Source organism: Gopherus evgoodei, chromosome 8 (assembly GCF_007399415.2).
Source record: "Gopherus evgoodei ecotype Sinaloan lineage chromosome 8, rGopEvg1_v1.p, whole genome shotgun sequence".
In the NCBI taxonomy this organism is placed as follows: Eukaryota; Metazoa; Chordata; order Testudines; family Testudinidae; genus Gopherus; species Gopherus evgoodei.
In genome coordinates this window covers 38,559,203-38,578,506 of record NC_044329.1, presented here as the reverse complement: position 1 = coordinate 38,578,506, position 19,304 = coordinate 38,559,203, and the positions used below count along the sequence as shown (strand labels likewise).

The following is a 19,304-nucleotide window of genomic DNA, read 5'->3' as shown; positions in this document are numbered from 1 at the left end:
CTGGGAATAAGGTATTTGGAGTGCTGGAGGGGCTCAGGGCCCCAGGTAGAGAGTTGAGGGTGCAGTGGGGGGGTGAAAGCTCTGGCTGGGAGTGTGGGATATGGGGTGGGGCAGGGCTGGGGATGAGTCTGGGGTGCAGGCAGGCTGCTCCAGGACATGGGACAGAGAGGACTCCCCCAGTTCTTTCCCTGCCTGCAGCAGCAAGCTCTGGGGGAGGAACCCTCCTTTTCTGCTCCTCCCCCAGCAGCACACTCACCCGCACCACAGTCACTGCATGTGCTCCTAGGGCTCCTCTTAGGTCCAGGAATCTCCCTCGCCTCCCCCGTGGTGGGTGCCGGGGGGTGCTGTGTGCACCTCCTCCCCTGCTGTTGTCCCTGACTGTAGCCTCACTGGGGGGTGAAGGATGGAACTGCCTCCTTGGCCAGCGTGGGGCAGGAGCAGTGACTGTGGGTGAGGGGGGGGCTGTGCTGCTGGAGGGTCCTTCTGGAAAAGGGAAGGCTTTGAGGGGGAAGGGCAGTCTCAGAGTCAGTCTGCCCTGGCAGTGGAAGGGCAGGCACTAGGACCCTGCAGCAACAGTTGCTGAAGGGAAGCAGCATGGAGGAGACAAAGACAAGAGATGCTCCGCTCTGGGGCCAGGGAAAGGTGAGGAGGGGGAAGGGGCAGCAAGTCGGGGCCACAGGACACTCTGGGGGGGACGACACAGGTGGGGCTAGGGGGGGCGCCCTGGCCCTAAATTTTGATGGAGCTGGGCCCTGGCTCTGAATATTGCTGGTGCCCAAGCACCACGTGGGTATGGAACTCGCAGCCTATAGAGGTAGATATGCTGGAGGGTAGGAATAGGGTCCAGAGTGACTATATAAATTGGAGGATTGGGCCAAAAGAAGTCTGATGAGGTTCAACAAGGACAAGTGCAGAGTCCTGCACTTAGGAAGGAAGAATCCCATGCACTGCTACAGGCTGGGGACCAACTGGCTAAGCAGCAGTTCTGCAGAAAAGGACCTGGGGATTACAATGGATGAGAAGATGGATATGAGTCAGCAGTGTGCCCTTGTTGCCAAGAAGGCCAAAGGCATATTTGGGTGTATTAGTAGGAACATTGCCAGCAGATTGAGGAAATGATTATTCCCCTCTATTCAGCACTAGTGAGGCCACACCTGGTGTATTGTGTCCAGTTTTGATCCCCCCACTACAGAAAGCATGTGGACAAATTGGAGAGAGTCCAGCAGAGGGCACCAAAAATTATTAGGGGGCTGGGGCACATAATTTATGAGGAGAAGCTGAAGGAACTGGGGTTATTTAATATGGAGAAGAGAAGAGTGAGGGGAGATTTGATAGCAACCTTCAGGGGGGATTCCAAAGAGGATGGAGCTCGGCTGTTCTCAGTGGTGGCAGATGACAGAACAAGGAGCAATGGTCTCAAGTTGCAGTGGGGGAAGTCTAGGTTGGATATTAGGAAACACTATTTCACTAGAAGGGTGGTGAAGCACTGGAATGGGTTACCTAGGGAGGTACTGGAATCTTCATCCTTAGAAGTTTTTAAGGCCCGGCTTGATAAAGCCCTGGCTGGGATGATTTAGTTGGTGTTGGTCCCGCTTTGATCAGGGCCTCCTGAGGTCTCTTCCAACCCTAATATTCTATGATTCTCTTTTCCCCCATTCCTTCATCTTCTGGTACTCCAGAACTAGTTTTCTCTGCCAGTACAAAGAGTCTCTAGATTATTGGTACAACAGCCTTCTCCTCTTCGTTGCCTAGTTTCCAATCCTTTTTTAAATTACTAGGTTAATTTGTTAAAAATTCTTTAATAAACAAAAACAACTGACTCTATACAAACAAATAAATAAAAATGCAATCATTATCTCAGCAATACAAAGCCTATAGATTTCCAAATTTGTTACATTTAACAGTTATAGCAACACAAGTAGTGACCCCTTGTCTGATATATGCGACTTATATCTTATAATTGATGGACAGTTAACAGACCCTAAACAGGATGTAACTTTCTCACTTGGTTATGGCCTTTAGGGTATTCAGTACTCTCATATCACAGCCTTGGAGTTTGGAAATCAAGGAGGTGACTGTTAAGAAGAATAAACAGAGGGAGGCTTACAATGGTGAGGAGGACCCGCAACACCTGTGCCAGCACTGCTTCTGTCTCCTCCACCTGCACCTGTAGCCAGACAGAGCACCAAAGCATGGATGCTTTTACCCAGATTCTGGTGTGGGCTTGCAAAGACTGTAATTTGCAATTTCCACTTACTGATATCCAGGCTGGGGGTGGCATCCAATGTGAAAGGTGCCTACTGGTGGAATCTCTCAGGCAGCAGGTGGGAGAGCTACAGGAGGAGGTGGCCAGGCTGAGGAACATCCATGTCCATGAGCAATTCCTGGACAGTATCCATGTGGAGACAGCTGATGGTGCTGTCCCAGTTGACAGGACTACTGACACTCCAGTGGAGGAGGAGATGCCTCAGGGTGTATCTGACACACCAGTGGAGGAGGAGGCTCAGGGTGGACACAGCCAGCTGGTTACTTCTAGCAGCAGGCAGTGCTCCACCGCTGCTGCGAACCCTCCTGTTGTGGTAAAAGATAACCATTATGCTCTTCTTGATACAGGAGAGAAGAAATCACCCCCAACAGTTAAATCACCACTGATAAGAAATGTAGGGTAGTGGTGGTTGGAGACTTTCTGCTGAGGGGGACGGAGACACCCATATGTCACCCTGACCGTTCATCCCGGGAGGTATGCTGCCTGCCAGGGGCCTGTATCCGAGATGTTACAGAGGCTTTGTCGAGGATTATCCGGCCTTCTGACTACTATCCCATGCTACTCATCCATGTGGGCACAAATGATACTGCGAGGTGTGACGCTGAGCAGATCAAGAGTGACTGACCGTTCATCCCGGGAGGTATGCTGCCTGCCAGGGGCCTGTATCCGAGATGTTACAGAGGCTTTGTCGAGGATTATCCGGCCTTCTGACTACTATCCCATGCTACTCATCCATGTGGGCACAAATGATACTGCGAGGTGTGACGCTGAGCAGATCAAGAGTGACTACAGGGCTCTGGGAGTACGGGTTAAGGAGTTTGGAGCGCAGGTGGTATTCTCTTCGATTCTTCCTGTTGAAGGTAGGGGTCCGGGCAGAAACAGATGCATCGTGGAGATGAATGCCTGGCTGCGAAGATGGTGTCGCCAGGAGGGCTTTGGCTTCCTCGACCACGGGATGCTATTTGAGGAAGGACTGCTAGGAACAGATGGCGTTCATCTTTCGAAGCGGGGAAAGACCTTATTTGCGCACAGACTGGCTAACCTAGTAAGGAGGGCTTTAAACTAGGTTCGACGGGGACAGGTGAGCAAAGCCCACAGGTAAGTGGGGAACAAGACCTGGGAGATGGGTTGGAAACAGGAGGGAGCACGGGCTATAATGGCAGAGAGGAAGGAGGGTCAGGGCAAAGCTGGGAGGCAAGATCAAACCCGTATCTTAGATGCCTTTATACAAATGCAAGAAGTATGGGTAATAAGCAGGAAGAACTGGAAGTGCTAATAAATAAATACAACTATGACATTGTTGGCATTACTGAAACTTGGTGGGATAATACACACGACTGGAATGTTGGTGTGGATGGGTATAGTTTGCTCCGGAAGGATAGACAGGGGAAAAAGGGAGGAGGTGTTGCCTTATATATTAAAAATGTACACACTTGGACTGAGGTGGAGATGGACATAGGAGACGGAAGGGTGGAGAGTCTCTGGGTTAGGCTAAAAGGGGTAAAAAACACAGGCGATGTCGTGCTGGGAGTCTACTACAGGCCACCTAATCAGGCGGAAGAGGTGGATGAGGCTTTTTTCAAACATCTAACAAAATCATCCAAAGCCCAAGATTTGGTGGTGATGGGGGACTTCAACTATCCAGATATATGTTGGGAAAATAACACCGCGGGGCACAGACTATCCAATAAGTTCCTGGACTGCATTGCAGACAACTTTTTATTTCAGAAAGTTGAAAAAGCTACTAGGGGATAAGCTGTTCTAGACTTGATTTTAACCAATAGGGAGGAACTTGTTGAGAATTTGAAAGTAGAAGGAAGCTTGGGTGAAAGTGATCATGAAATCATAGAATTTGCAATTCTAAGGAAAGGTAGAAGGGAGTACAGCAGAATAGAGACAATGGATTTCAGGAAGGCGGATTTTGGTAAGCTCAGAGAGCTGATAGGCAAGGTCCCATGGGAATTAAGACTGAGGGGAAAAACAACTGAGGAAAGTTGACAGTTTTTCAAAGGGACGCTATTAAGGGCCCAAAAGCAAGTTATTCCGATGGTTAGGAAAGATAGAAAATGTGGCAAAAGACCACCTTGGCTTACCCTTGAGATCTTGCGTGACCGACAAAATAAAAAGGCATCATATAAAAAATGGAAACTAGGTCAGATCACAAAGGATGAATATAGGAAAATAACACAGGAATGCAGAGGCAAGATTAGAAAAGCAAAGGCACAAAATGAACTCAAACTAGCTATGGGAATAAAGGGAAACAAGAAGACTTTTTATCAATACATTAGAAGCAAGAGGAAGACTAAGGACAGGGTAGGCCCACTGCTCAATGAGGAGGGGGTAACAGTAACGGGAGACTTGGAAATGGCAGAGATGCTTAATGACTTATTTGTTTCGGTCTTCACTGAGAAGTCTGAAGGAATGTCTAGTATAGTGAATGCTTACGGGAAGAGGGTAGGTTTAGAAGAGAAAATAAGGAAAGAGCAAGTAAAAAATCACTTAGAAAAGTTAGATGCCTGCAAGTCACCAGGGCCTGATGAAATGCATCCTAGAATACTCAAGGAGTTAATGGAAGAGGTATCTGAGCCTCTAGCTATTATCTTTGGGAAATCATGGGAGACGGGGGAGATTCCAGAAGACTGGAAGGGGGCAAATATAGTGCCCATCTATAAAAAGGGAAATAAAAACAACCCAGGAAACTACAGACCAGTTAGTTTAACTTCTGTGCAAGGGAAGATAATGGAGCAGGTAATCAAAGAAATCATCTGCAAACACTTGGAAGGTGGTAAGTTGATAGGGAATAGCCAGCATGGATTTGTAAAGAACAAATCATGTCAAACTAATCTGATAGCGTTCTTTGATAGGATAACGAGCCTTGTGGATAAGGGAGAAGCGGTGGATGTGATATACCTAGACTTTAGTAAGGCATTTGATACAGTCTCGCATGATATTCTTATAGATAAGCTAGGAAAGTACAATTTAGATGGGGCTACTATAAGGTGGGTGCATAACTGGCTGGATAACCGTACTCAGAGAGCAGTTGTTAATGGCTCCCAATCCTGCTGGAAAGGTATAACAAGTGGGGTTCCGCAGGGGTCTGTTTTGGGACCGGTTCTGTTCAATATCTTCATCAACGATTTAGATGTTGGCATAGAAAGTACGCTTATTAAGTTTGCGGACGATACCAAACTGGGAGGGATTGCAACTGCTTTGGAGGACAGGGTCAAAATTCAAAATGATCTGGACAAGTTGGAGAAATGGTCTGAGGTAAACAGGATGAAGTTCAATAAAGATAAATGCAAAGTGCTCCACTTAGGAAGGAACAATCAGTTTCACACATACAGAATGGGAAGAGACTGTCTAGGAAGGAGTATGGCAGAAAGAGATCTAGGGGTCATAGTGGACCACAAGCTTAATATGAGTCAACAGTGTGATACTGTTGCAAAAAAAGCAAACATGATTCTGGGATGCATTAACAGGTGTGTTGTAAACAAGACACGAGAAGTCATTCTTCCGCTTTACTCTGCGCTGGTTAGGCCTCAACTGGAGTATTGTGTCCAGTTCTGGGCACCGCATTTCAAGAAAGATGTGGAGAAATTGGAGAGGGTCCAGAGAAGAGCAACAAGAATGATTAAAGGTCTTGAGAACATGACCTATGAAGGAAGGCTGAAGGAATTGGGTTTGTTTAGTTTGGAAAAGAGAAGACTGAGAGGGGACATGATAGCAGTTTTCAGGTATCTAAAAGGGTGTCATCAGGAGGAGGGAGAAAACTTGTTCACCTTAGCCTCCAATGATAGAACAAGAAGCAATGGGCTTAAACTGCAGCAAGGGAGATTTAGGTTGGACATTAGGAAAAAGTTCCTAACTGTCAGGGTAGTTAAACACTGGAATAGATTGCCTAGGGAAGTTGTGGAATCTCCATCGCTGGAGATATTTAAGAGTAGGTTAGATAAATGTCTATCAGGGATGGTCTAGGCAGTATTTGGTCCTGCCATGAGGGCAGGGGACTGGACTCGATGACCTCTCGAGGTCCCTTCCAGTCCTAGAGTCTATGAGTCTAAACCCAAGGCTGGGATTTTCAAAAGCCGGAGTTGTGCACCCATATCAATGCAGTGCTGGGTGCTTTATCTTTTAGGATCCTTTGAAAATAGCAGCCTATATTATTTCAAGGGAGAAACACCAGTGATTCATACAAAAGCATATGTGTATATAGTCCACAATGTGTTTCAATCACAGGTAAATAAATATAGATTATGGAAAATGAAGGAGAAAGGATGTATATAGGGGTTTCCTCCCTTTATTATTAACACTGAACTTTTAGTAGAGGCATAAGATAAATAAAATTATCCAAATATAATATTCCTGTCTCCACAGTGCAAGCGCTAAGTGGAAGGGCTCACTCACCTCTCTCATTGGATCCTTTCCATCCAGCAGGTTGGAATTACTCCGAGTCTCCAAACTGGTCCCAGGATTCACTTCCACGTTGTCATTTTCCACAGGCAAAGACGATCCCAGCGGTTGAAAGAACTTAAAGTCACTATTGCCTGGCCCATTTGTCTGACAGACCTCATAACGATAGGATTGAGAGAGAGTCCCAGTGCCATGTCTACCAAACTGTTGGGAAAGTTGGAATTGCTGTAAAAAATTCCCTACACATTCCTGTTAGTGTCACAGACCTAAGCAGCTTTTGCCCTGGCCTCCATGTTCAGGAAACGAGCCTGCACGTACTCTCAAGCGAGAAACATTTCCGAAAGTTACCGTTGGGGCTAGGCAAATTTTGTGGTCAGCCATTTCCAAGAAACCCCCCCCTCCCTGAGGGTGGTAACGAGGCACCTGTAAATCTCCTAATTAGGAGAAACCTGGCCAAAAAATTGGACACGTCATTACCCTTATAAATTGCCCACCGTGCAAGGGTGGGCAGGGAGAGACGCAGAAAGATGTACCCGAAACCGAGCCTGATCAACTCGAGGATTCCCTCGGCTGCGTGTTCGAAGAAGCCTACCCGTCTGCTGGTGATGATGAAACTTTTGTGGTTTGTGTGTGTGAGTATGCTTAACTGCTGATTTTGTTACTTCTGCTATTTTTGCTAGCTAACTGAGCCTCTAATCGTGTTGTAAGCCGGAGTCTCACAGCAAGCTTTAGTTGTCTTATTGCATTTTGTTTTTATTTAGACGAGTAATTGCATTTATGCTTAATAATAGCACCAATAGCACCCTTACTAACCCTTGGAAGGACTTGAATAACTACTGGGATCTAGAGCGGTACCAGGGTCAGCTTCTGTTTGTAATTGCAGTATTTTTATTATTTGTTCTGGTATATTGTAAGCCCAAGTTGTAACTAGTATTAAGTTGTTCCTCATCCTCACTTGTGACCCATTCAATAAACCCTCAATTTTAACCCCACGACTCATTGTTTGCGTTATCCCCATTGCTACCTTTGGGGCACTTGTCACCCCTCCCGAGGGCATCCAGTGATCGAACCTCTGCCCTATCCCAACGCTCATTACCCGGTAGATAACGGGCACCTTGTGACCATATCGGTGGAGCAAGCGGCGAGAGTAATCAGTAATCAACAATTCCTGCTGTATTTCTCCTCATGGCGACAATTATAATCACAAGAGACAAGAAAAATAAAGGAAATTAAAGCCAAAGAAATTACTAAATACAAAAGCAACGTTCCATCTTATGCTTCCTTTGAAGTATCCTCTATCTGCATGTAGGCTTCTGAGAACCCGTCTACCAAGAGCACATGTACCATCGTTGTAGTGGAGCGAGGTGACTTTCCATTATCCCTAATCAGGATGACAAGCTTTTGTTCAAAGTTGTCTCATTCCCTCACTGGCCTCCTGATTTTTACTTCCCTGGTTTGGAGCCCCACAGCGAAGAGACTTGGGTCTGTGGCCTTGAGCAGCTGGTAGGAAAGCCAAGAATTCTGATCGGAATCTTCACATTGGCATCCACAGCCACCACCTTTGTCACCAGGTAACCCGCCTCCGCTGATCTGGGAACCAGGTCATTAGCGGGGGAGCTGCTGTTCTGCAAAGGGTATAAAACGAAGAGGGTATTGTCATTTTCATCAATTATCACAACTCGGACAATGACTTCAGAGCTCAGTGGCGGGGACCCGCCATCTGCGGCTCTCACTGTAACCTGGAAATCCCTCGTTTGCTTATGATCCAGAGACCGCAGAACGTACACGTTCTCATCCACGGAGTTTGTGTAGATGTAAGAAGACAACTGGAAGTCACCGACCTTCCCAGGCAATATCAAGTACTACACTCCGGCATTCTGCTCCGTATCCATGTCATCAGTGCGCAGGGCTTCAACCAGATGGTTGGGATTGTTGTTTTTCTTCAGGTACATGAGGTATGATGACTGATTAAACACCGGCAGGTTATCATTAATGTCCCATATTTGCACACTGATGACCTGCTCAGCTGTTAGCCTGGCGTACCCTACGTCTGTGGCTGTGGTGGTTATGTTATATTCTGGCACTTCCTCCCTGTCCAGGGGACTTTGTGTCACTAAATCATAATAATTCTGGAAAGTTGGTTTTAGAACAAACGGAAGATTATCCTGAATGGAGCAAATTCTTTTCCCTTTGTCCCCGGAGTCCAGGTCTCTGACACTGAACAGGGCCACCACAGTCTCGTTGGGGGAGTCCTCAGACACTGGGATGGTTACAGAGGTGATTGTCACCTCTGGAGGATTGTCATTTACATCGACAACCTGCACAAGGACCTCAGAGTGTGCAGAGAGGCCCCCAGAATCGTTGGCCTCAGTGTTCAGTTCTGACATCGCTGCTTCTTCAAAATCAATCAATCTCCAAATGGTGATTTCGCCTGTTGATTGGTTTAACTTGAATAACCGGAGGATTTTGTTAGGTATCTGCTTGAATGAATAGGTGATTTCTGCATTTGAACCATGATCCAAATCACTGGCTTCAACCTTGGAGACCAGAGTACCCCGAAGGCTGTTTTCCACCAACTGCATCATATACACTGACTGACTGAACTGAGGAGAATTGTCATTTACACCTAGAACAACGACGCCTAGCTGAGCTGTGCCAGTCCTCTGCGGAGTGCTCCCATCGGCAGCTGTGAGGATCAAATTAAATTCTGTCTTCTCCTCAGATCTAGCAGTTTCTCTAGCACCAGCTGCTGTTCCGGTGGGTTTGCACATCCAGACGGAAGTGTTCATGAGAACGGATCGTTAGCTTTGGATACCGTTTGTTCCCACTTCTGAATCTTGGGCTCTTCCCAGGAGGAAGCGAGTGTGGGTTTGAGACACTTCCATTAATGTTCAATGTTCAGCTCTTCGTGGGGAATGTAGTTGAATTGTCATTGATAGCCTCTATCTGCAACTCGCCCCGATATAACTGCAATGGATTTTCCAGCACTAATTCGAAATATAAAGTGAAAGGGTCGAGGGGTCCGCACAGCCACTCTCGGTCTATTTGCTCTTCTGTTAATAAATCCCCGCTGTTTAGATTGAGCTGTTAGCTGCTCTTGCTGCCCTGAGAGAAAACGACCCTGGCCTTACGAACAGAGAGCTTTCTTAGCCCACGTCCACACTACAGGGTAAAATCGATGTTATTAAAATCGATTTTATAAAGCAGGCTTTATAAAATCGATTTTGCGCGTCCACACTAGGGCTACTTACATCGATGTTGAGCGTCCATGTTCCCTGGCGTCCATGTTTTCCCTGAGCGTTGCACTCTGGGTACCTATCCCACAGTTCCTGCACGGGTCCCTGCCCTTTGGAATTATGGGTTACTAGCCCAGTGCATGATGGGCTCAAAGTCCCCGTCCTGGGTGGTTCTGGGTACAGCCCCCCCCCTTCCTGTAAACGGCACACAGTCAGTTCGCGCTGTTTTTACTGGCTGCAGTGAGGGAAACGCCATTTTGCAGCAAGCATGGATCCAGGTCTGCTCTTGTCCTTGATCGCGAATGCTGTAAATAATTCACGCATTCTCATTCTATCACTGCTGACCCATGATGCAGAAATGCAAGAGAGAATGCTTGAATGCGGGGACGACAGCGATGACGAACTGGAGAACGAGTTTTCTGACACCCCGGGCCCCTGCACGTTGGAGCTCCTGACGGTTATGGGTGAGGTTCTACCCGTTCCGCGCCACTTTTGGGCACGGGAAACAAGCACTGACTGGTGGGACCGCATAGTCCTGCAGGTGTGGGACGATTCGCAGTGGCTGCGGAACTTTCGCATGCGTAAGAGCACTTTCTTTGAACTTTGTGACTCGCTTTCTCCTGTCCTGAAGCGGCATAATACCAGGATGAGACCAGCCCTCACAGTGGAAAAGCGAGTGGCAATAGCCATATGGAAGCTTGCAACGCCAGACAGCTACCGGTCAGTCGGGAATCAATTTGGAGTGGGCAAATCTACTGTGGGGGCTGCTGTGCTGGAAGTATCCAAAGCAATCATTAAGCTGCTGCTTCGAAAGGTTGTGACTCTGGGAAACGTGCAGGCCATTGTGGATGGCTTTGCTGCAATGGGATTCCCTAACTGTGGGGGGGGCCATAGATGGAACCCACATCCCTATTTTGGCACCGGAACACCAGGGTTCCCAGTACATTAACCGCAAGGGGTACTTTTCAATGGTTCTGCAAGCCCTGGTGGATCACAAGGGACGTTTCACCAACATCCACGTGGGATGGCCAGGAAGGGTTCACGACGCACGTGTCTTCAGGAGCACTACACTGTTTAAACGGCCGCAGCAAGGGACCTACTTCCCTGATCAGAGAATAACAGTTGGAGATGTCCAAATGCCTATAGTTATCCTTGGGGACCCAGCCTACCCCTTGATGCCCTGGCTAATGAAGCCATACACAGGCAGCCTTGACAGTGCTCAGGAGTTGTTTAATTACAGGCTGAGCAAGTGCAGAATGGTGGTAGAATGTGCATTTGGCAGGCTTAAGGCGAGATGGCGAACGCTTCTCACTCGCTCAGATCTTAGCCAAACCAATATCCCCTTTGTCATTGCTGCTTGCTGTGTGCTCCACAATCTCTGTGAGAGCAAGGGGGAGGCCTTTATAGCGGGGTGGGAGACTGAGGTAAACCACCTGGCCGCTGATTATGCGCAGCCGGACACCAGGGCAATTAGAAGATCTCACCAGGATGCTGTGCGCATCAGAGAAGCACTGAAAAGTAGCTTCCTCATGGGCCAGGGTACAGTTTGACTGCTGATTTTCCTTTCAATTGATTGCTGCCCTCCCCGTCTATGCGGTGTTGCTGCTGCAAGATACTTTGCCTGCAGCATTCCTCAATTGCTTGCTTAGGTTACTTGCGAGAGCTGTCCATTGGAAAACATATAATTCTGTATTTCCCAATTATTACCTACCTCCACCATTAGCTGCTTCCGTCTGCTGCTAGGCACAGGACCTGCAACCTTCCTTAACTGCTTTTTTATTGAAAATAAAGTTACTACTATGTGTTACAAGAATTGTGTTCTTTATTTAAAATCAGATCCTTTCATCAATCAAGCATCATGCTTGTTGTTACAATACTGTGCTTGAAATTTCATAACTCAGCGTTCTATGGGGGACGGAGCGAGGGAGGTTTGGAGGAAGGGGGAGGGAGGTTTGAAAGAAGAAAGTGCATCAGAGTAGACAGAACAAGAATTCTCATGGACCAGGGTACGGTATGGCTGCTTTCTTTGTTTTCCCTTTATTACCCATATCCCCAATTGTCAAATCCTGATGCTGATAACTAGCTTCCGTGCAGCTTTCCAAAGCTGCTTGCTTCAGTTCATTACCAAACTACAGTCACACTTCCTTAATAGCATGACCTGAGAGTAAAAATAGGCAAAGGTGCCATGGGAGAAGTTTGGATCATTAGAGGAGGGAAAAAACAGGACACAAAGGGCTTTTCAATCTAATGAAAGCCTTCTGGTTGGAGTGTCCGCAGCAGTGGAGGGGGCTGGTGTAGAGAGCCTTCCCCCACGCGTTCTTACACGCCTGGTTCTGGAAGGTGTGGGACAGGGTGAGTACTGAGGGAGGTTATACACGGGCTGTAGGGGCATTCTGAAACCACGGAGCTCTTGCAGCATATCACGGAGGATGTCAGTCTGATCACGAAGAAGATCCAGAGTTGCTGCTCGCCAGCGCTGATCTTCCTGCCACCTGACATCATTTTTGGCGTCCCTCCTGTCTTCGCGTTGACTGGCAGCCTCCCTGTACTTTGCGACCAATTGCTTCCAGTCTCCCTGCTGAGCTCTCTCTGTATGGGTCACTGCCATAATTTCGGTGAACATGTCCTCACGCGTCCTCCTTTTCCTCAGTCTTCTTATGATACCCCCCCCCCCACGTGGATGAGAAGCGAGAGGGAGGCTGGAGAAATGTGCAGCTGTGGGGGGCGGGTGGGGTTTGGAAAGAGTGATAAAAGAATCATGAGACACATTTCACACAACCATTCATACAGTCTTTCTCCTCACTGACCTGTGCCTGTTACCGAACCTTGAACATTTTACTTTACCACAAGGTCACCTTAGGATTCCTTTAATACTTATTGCTTGTGGCTGAGGACAGAGAGTTCTGCTCAGACGCAGGTCAGGGAAGCACACAGACCTTGTCCGGAGAAAATGGGAAGTTAATAATGGCTAGTAATCCCTGTAGTAGATTGTACTGGTAATCAAGCTACTGTCCTTCCCTGCTTTGCTCTCGCGTTCCCCGAACAAGCAGGTCTCCTTGCCTGCGGTTTGCTGGGTGCTTCGGGGAACGGGAGAGCAAACCGCGGCGAGGCTGCTCTCCTTCCCTGCTTTGCTCTCGCGTTCCCCCAACAAGCAGGATGGAGACTTTTCTAAAAACCACCTCATGGGTCAGTGTTTTAGGAAAGGTAAAAAAAAGTACACTCACCAGAGGACGGTCCCTCAGCTTCATTTTCTGGAGTACTGCCTTGAGATGGCTGGCAGGGAACCTCAGTAAGGGTGAGGAAAAGATTCTGGCTGTTTGGGGGGATAAAATGCTCTGTGCTCTCTGCTGGAGCCTCCTCCTCTTGGTCCTCATCATCCTGATCATCGCCATCAAATAAATCTTCCGTAGTTGCAGGAATCACGACGCCCACCTCTGAATCAACAGACAAGGGGGGGTTCGTCGTTGCGCTGTTCCCCAATATTGCGTTAAGCTCGTCGTAGAACCGGCATGTTTTGGGGGCAGAGCCTGACCTGCCCTTTGCTGCTTTGGTCTTCTGATACGCCTGTCTGAGCTCTTTCACTTTCACTCGGCACTGTAACGAGTCCCTGGTATGTCCCCTCTCCCGCATGGCATTAGAAATTTTTTCAAAGGTTTTCTCATTTCTTCTGCTCGAGCACAGTTCTGAAAGCACCGACTCTTCTCCCCATACAGCTATCAGATCCTGTAACTCCTGTGTGCTCCATGCTGGAGCTCTTTTCCTATTTTCAGGAGACTGCATTGTTCTCTCTGCTGCTGAGAGCTCCACGCTGTGCAAGCAGGAAATGGAATTTCAAAGTTCCCGGGGCTTTTCCTGTTTACCTGGCCAGCAGAAGAGTACCTTTACCTGTGTAGAGGGGCCACTAGAGCACTGTGGGATACGTCCCGGAGGCCATTAACTTCGATGGCCGTCCACACTATCATAAAATCGATTTTAAAAAATCGATTTTGGGGTTACTCCTCTCGTTTTGATGGAGTTCCAAAATCGATTTTAGGGACCCTTAAAATCGATTTTATGCACTCTGTAGTGTGGACGGTTACAGCTTAAAATCGATTTAAAGCTCTTAAAATCGATTTAAAGCTCTAGTCTGGACTTGGCCTTACATCCAGCCCCAGATCCTTTGCGATATTGCCTAATGCCTACAAAAGATCCGCTTTCCCTCTCCTCTAGGATCGAGTATCGCAAGGTGTCCGATGCCGCCCCGCAGACAGAAACAAGCAGAAAGACAGTCAGGACTTGCCTTCTCCAGCCGAGCTTCCCTTCTCTGCTAGCCATTCCAAAACACAGCTGATCTCAGGGACCCGGAGTGGTTCCCATTGCTAGAGGCGGTCTTAACCGGTGCATTGAGACCTGGCTACTTATTAGTCCTTGAATGTCTTCCCAAGCATTTATCCCTTTTCCTCTTCACAGAATGACGTCTTTATAACAATGGAGCGGACAGGATTTTCTACGCCATTGCTGCAGCACCTTGCCCAACAGCGCCACCAAGTGCTCAACCGACAATTACAGAATCTAGGTACAGTTAAGATCAAATGCCATAAGTTATCCCCAGGGCAAATATACACATAAGCTATGCATACATTTGCTCTGAAGGCTGTTTGTTATATGTTAATAGACGGTAATATGAAATGAATATAGAGAGGAAACGAAACTAAAAAACGATCTTAACTGCCCTAGTTCAATAATTTAATATCTATTTTATGTAAAACGGGACAACACTGTTTTATTGATATAGGATGATATACATAGATATAATTATAATCCATTGTTCTTAGAACACAGTTGTCACCATTTTCAGAGTTTATATAAATATAAAATGTTTCACTTACCCTACTAGTGAACATCTCACATTGGCATTCTGATCCGAATCTAAAGCAGTAGAATTTACATTATCAGTACAGCTGGAGTTGTTTTTTCCAGTGCAAGGTGCATGAGATTTGAGAAAATATACAAGAATTGGGATTAAAAAGGGTAATTTTCTATTTTAATGTTTCCAGAGAAGTCAATTAGGGCGAACGCCTTGCCATATTTTCAGTGTAGATGATGTACTCAAGCTTCTCAGAGTCGACGGCCTTTTCGATTATCAGGGTATTTTTTATTTTGTTATGAATTTTATCCCAGAGTGGTAGTCTTCAATTATTCCACAAAAAAACTCCTGTTTTCCCTAAATCTAAGTCCTTAGACACTAAAAAGACCTACACCGTACCTCGTCTTCAGTTTTCTTTTATCACTCCATATCCTTTAATTCCAGAACCTCAGTGAGAACTTTGTAAAATGCAATGATTCGGCATAATTTTTGCATCATAAAAGTAGTTAATTGTTTCCAGCTTTCTAAAATCTACTTCTTTCATGTAGGTGTCTCTTGTTCAGGAATTTAGATAAGAAGCTTATTTTACTTGGGTAAACTCTTAGGGCTGAAAGCATGTGTTCTCTTCCTGTACCTCCCCTTCGCCACCTATTCCTTTCCCATCTCACTTGTTCATATCAGTCGTATTTACTATGAAAACAACACTTCTGATACATTCTTCTCCAGCCGTACTCTGCAGGCAGCTTGATTCGTGGTTCGTGTTTTTGCCTTTACATATAGAGCAAAACTAGAAACGTCTGTCTGCCTGCCATCTCCAGGTCTTCGTGGATTTCCATCATCAAATGCAGGAAGTCTGTGTAATTGTGTTGATTTCCTTTTTATCATCAGTTCCTGGAATGGGCTCTCATCCTTGCCTGTCTACAGCGGTAATTATATGACTGTCAGGAAAATGTGGATCATTGTTCCTTATCTCCAGAATCTCCATCTTCATTGTAAATACACAAAGTGGATTTTCCGTTTCTACCTCCATACTCAACAGACGAAAAAGATGTTGAGTACCTATGTTTAATCTATTCGATCTTCCCTTATATTTTCCAATGTGAAAAGGGGGAAAGTGTAACAATTTATTTCTCCCGGAATTAACTCGCATCTTACCATCCAACCGTCTGTGTATGAATCGTTCCAGATTTTTGGCGGAAATCCCGGCCCCTCATTCTACAGGAATCAGCGAATAAGCGACATCATACAGAAAAAGGAAGAGAAAGAAAACCACTCTCTGTGATCACATTTATAATCTGTTTCCACGGAAGAGAGAGGTTTCATTTCATTTCTTGACGCGGCTACGCTTTTAAATCCCTTTGAACGGTTTTGAGCGAGGGTAATATTCAAATAGAAACACAATATTGCATCCGGGAATTCAAAAGCCAGATAACGTCAGGGTAGCTGCTTCTCAGCCTGCTGCTTCCTGCCTGAAAATTCCTTGAGCCTCAGCAGCAATAAAATACAGCAAGAGCGACACGGAGTGTTCAAATCAAGAACTGCAAATATGCGTTTAAATAGCTCAGACAAAATGTCTATACTATGTTTTGGCCCTTTTCAAATTAAGATATTGAATACGTTACTCATTTTCAATAATTTGCAAGCATACATAGATTCAATTATGTCCAGCACACTTAAAACTTCACAAAGAATCTAGCTGTTTCATTATAGCTTAAGACATGTTATACTAACATTTTTCCACATATGGCTAATAAATGTCATATAGTAAATGTAAGTATACTAGACATCGCTACGACACTGGATGTAGAACATAAGTCAAGAAATCAGTCGTGTCGGCTGACAGGTTGATCATAGCAGGCTGAAAACGTGGTTATTTGTTGCTTTTCCAAGGAGGCACTCCCACCATATTTTCATATCTTGTGTTTGCTTAAATAATCCCAGTCTAAGAGCCAATTTCATAATGTAAACCAGGTATCTTCTGTTGCTACTAAAGCCATCACACAATTTATGGGCAATCCATATCCCAAAAACCTCCAAGCAGCATCTCAGTGTTTGGAGAAAAAAAGGAAATCTCTATGCTTTACATCATATCAAAGGTTACCCTCCAGTGAGATAATTATTACCTCTATTTTTTTACTCGCGGCATTTCCACTTTACCTTGTTTGTGACATTCTGTTGACAGTTTGTGAATGGCTGGATGATTTGACCTTCCATGAGATCTCTAACCTTTCCTGTCTCCACGTTTTCAAGGAAACAACACTAATTCATTTTTGTATCCAAGACATGCTCCATACCTCCAGAGAAATATTCACGTCTTAGTTTCAGCCTTTAGGGTCTATTTTTCAAAATCATTAATATGAATCAGCCAAATAAATGTTCTGATTTTCCTAATCATAGAATATCAGGGTTGGAAGGGACCTCAGGAGGTCATCTAGTCCAAAACCCTGCTAATCTTTGTGTTCAGTTGGACATAAATTCATTTTAAGGTATTTCAGTTTAATCAACATGCCAAACATGTCACAGGCGTCTGGAACAGCTACAACTCTACAATATCCTGAGGTATTAAAGAATGCAGAGAGACTATAAAAGAACATTTGTTTTTCCAACAATTCATCGACATCTGCATCAAAAACTCCATCTACCCAATATCTGTTTTATGTTGAGGTAGAATCCGAATTTTATTCTTTGAATTCATTACATTTATTAGCACTTTTCACGCAATTAATCCAAGTCGTTGCTGTGATTGACCTCAATGGCATAACACAAACTACAGATGGGAATGCCATCAGCATGACCCTCGGAACCAATATGCATGAGTTATATAATTGGGATAGAGAAACAATTCTACTCTGTTTTTGTATCACCACCTTTTTGGCTTTTAATTTCTCTGTTTTTTCATGGATGATATCGAGTAGATTGATCAAATAATATTGTTACCAAGGGCCTAGTACTTTTATCCAAGTTTTAAGTTCTCGCAAAAAGTCAAGATATTTCATGTTGTTGTTCCTTAGGAAGGAAAAATCAGTTTCACACATGCAAAATGGGAAGAGACTGTCTAGGAAGGAGTATGGCAGAAAGGGATCTAGGGGTTATAGTGGACCACAAGCTAGGGGTTGGCTACACTGGAGAGTTGCAGCGCTGGTGGTGGTTTTACAGTGCTGCAACTGAATCACCGTCCACACTTGCAAGGCATATACAGTGCTGCATCTCCCTGGCTACAGTGCTGGTTGTACTCCACCTCGACAAGAGGAATAAAGACTATAGTGCTGCTCATGCAGCACTGCCCGGCCAGTGTGGCCACCAAAAGCACTGTTATTGGCCTCCAGAAGTATTCGGAGGTATTCCAGAATGCCTGTTCTAGCCACTCTGCTCATCATTTCGACCTCTACTGCCCTGGCCTCAGTGACCAACCGTCAGATCCGCCCTTTAAATTCCACGGAAATTTGAAAAATACCCTTTCTGTTTGCTCAGCCAGGTGTGGAGTGCAATCAGTGAATCTTTCCAGGTGACCATGCCTCCATGCGGCAAATGACCCCCAGCATGGAGCAATGGCGAGTTGCTGGACCTCATCAGTGTTTCAGGGGAGGAAGCTATGCAGTCCCAGCTGCACTCCAGCCGTAGGAATTATGATATCTATGGGCAGATATCACAGGCCATGATGGAAAGGGGCCATGACCAGGACGCGGTGCAGTGCAAGGTTAAAGTGAAGGAGCTGCAGAGTGCCGACTGCAAAGCCCGCAAGGGAAATCACCACTCTGGTGCTGCCCCCATGACCTGCTATTTCTACAAAGAGCTGTACACGATACTTGGGGGTGACCCCACCTCCACTCTGAGGACCACCATGGACACTTCATAGCAGAGGGAGGAGGAGGAGGACAAAAGCGAGAGTGAGGGTACTGGGGTGGAGGGAGACATCCCAGAGTCCCTGGAGGCATGCAGCCAGGAGCTCTTCTCAAGCCAGGAGGAAGGTAGCCAGTCACAGCAGCTGCTACTTGGTGGAAGACAAACAGAGGAGCGGGTTCCACGTAAGCGGCTTTTATTTTCAGGATGGAAATTTTTTGGGAGAGGAGGGAGGGTTAGGGCTGCATGCATGCATGCCTAGATGCAGAATAGTGCATTGATGTGGTCTATCACGTCACGGTAATCGGCCTCGGTAATCTCTTCAAAAGTCTCAGCCAGAGCATGGGCAATGCGCTTGCGCAGGCTAATTGGGAAAGCCACTGTGGTCCTTGTCCCAGTCAGGCTAACGTGTCCGTGCCACTGTGCCACGAGGGGTAGGGGGACCATTGCTGCACACAGGCAAGCTGCATAGGGGCCAGGGCAGAATCTGCATTGCAGTAGAAGACCCTCCCATGCTTCCCAGGTGACCCGCAGCAGCAAGATATCTTCCAGGATAAACTCCTGTGGAAACTGTTGGGATAGTGTTCAGTGTAGGTGCCCCCTGCAGCTGTTTGCTTTCCCCAATGCACAGAAGCCCCAGTACAGCCCTGAAACAATCAGTCACCCTTACTCACCATTTGGGGCTCCCATGGGTTATGTGCGCTCT

The 19,304-nt window shown here is 46.3% G+C and overlaps 1 pseudogene; it reads right to left on the bottom strand.

Annotated features, from left to right (window-relative positions):
- Positions 1 to 7,834: 7,834 nt before the first annotated feature.
- On the bottom strand, positions 7,835 to 14,226 carry LOC115656164 (annotated as a pseudogene).
- Positions 14,227 to 19,304: the final 5,078 nt, after the last annotated feature.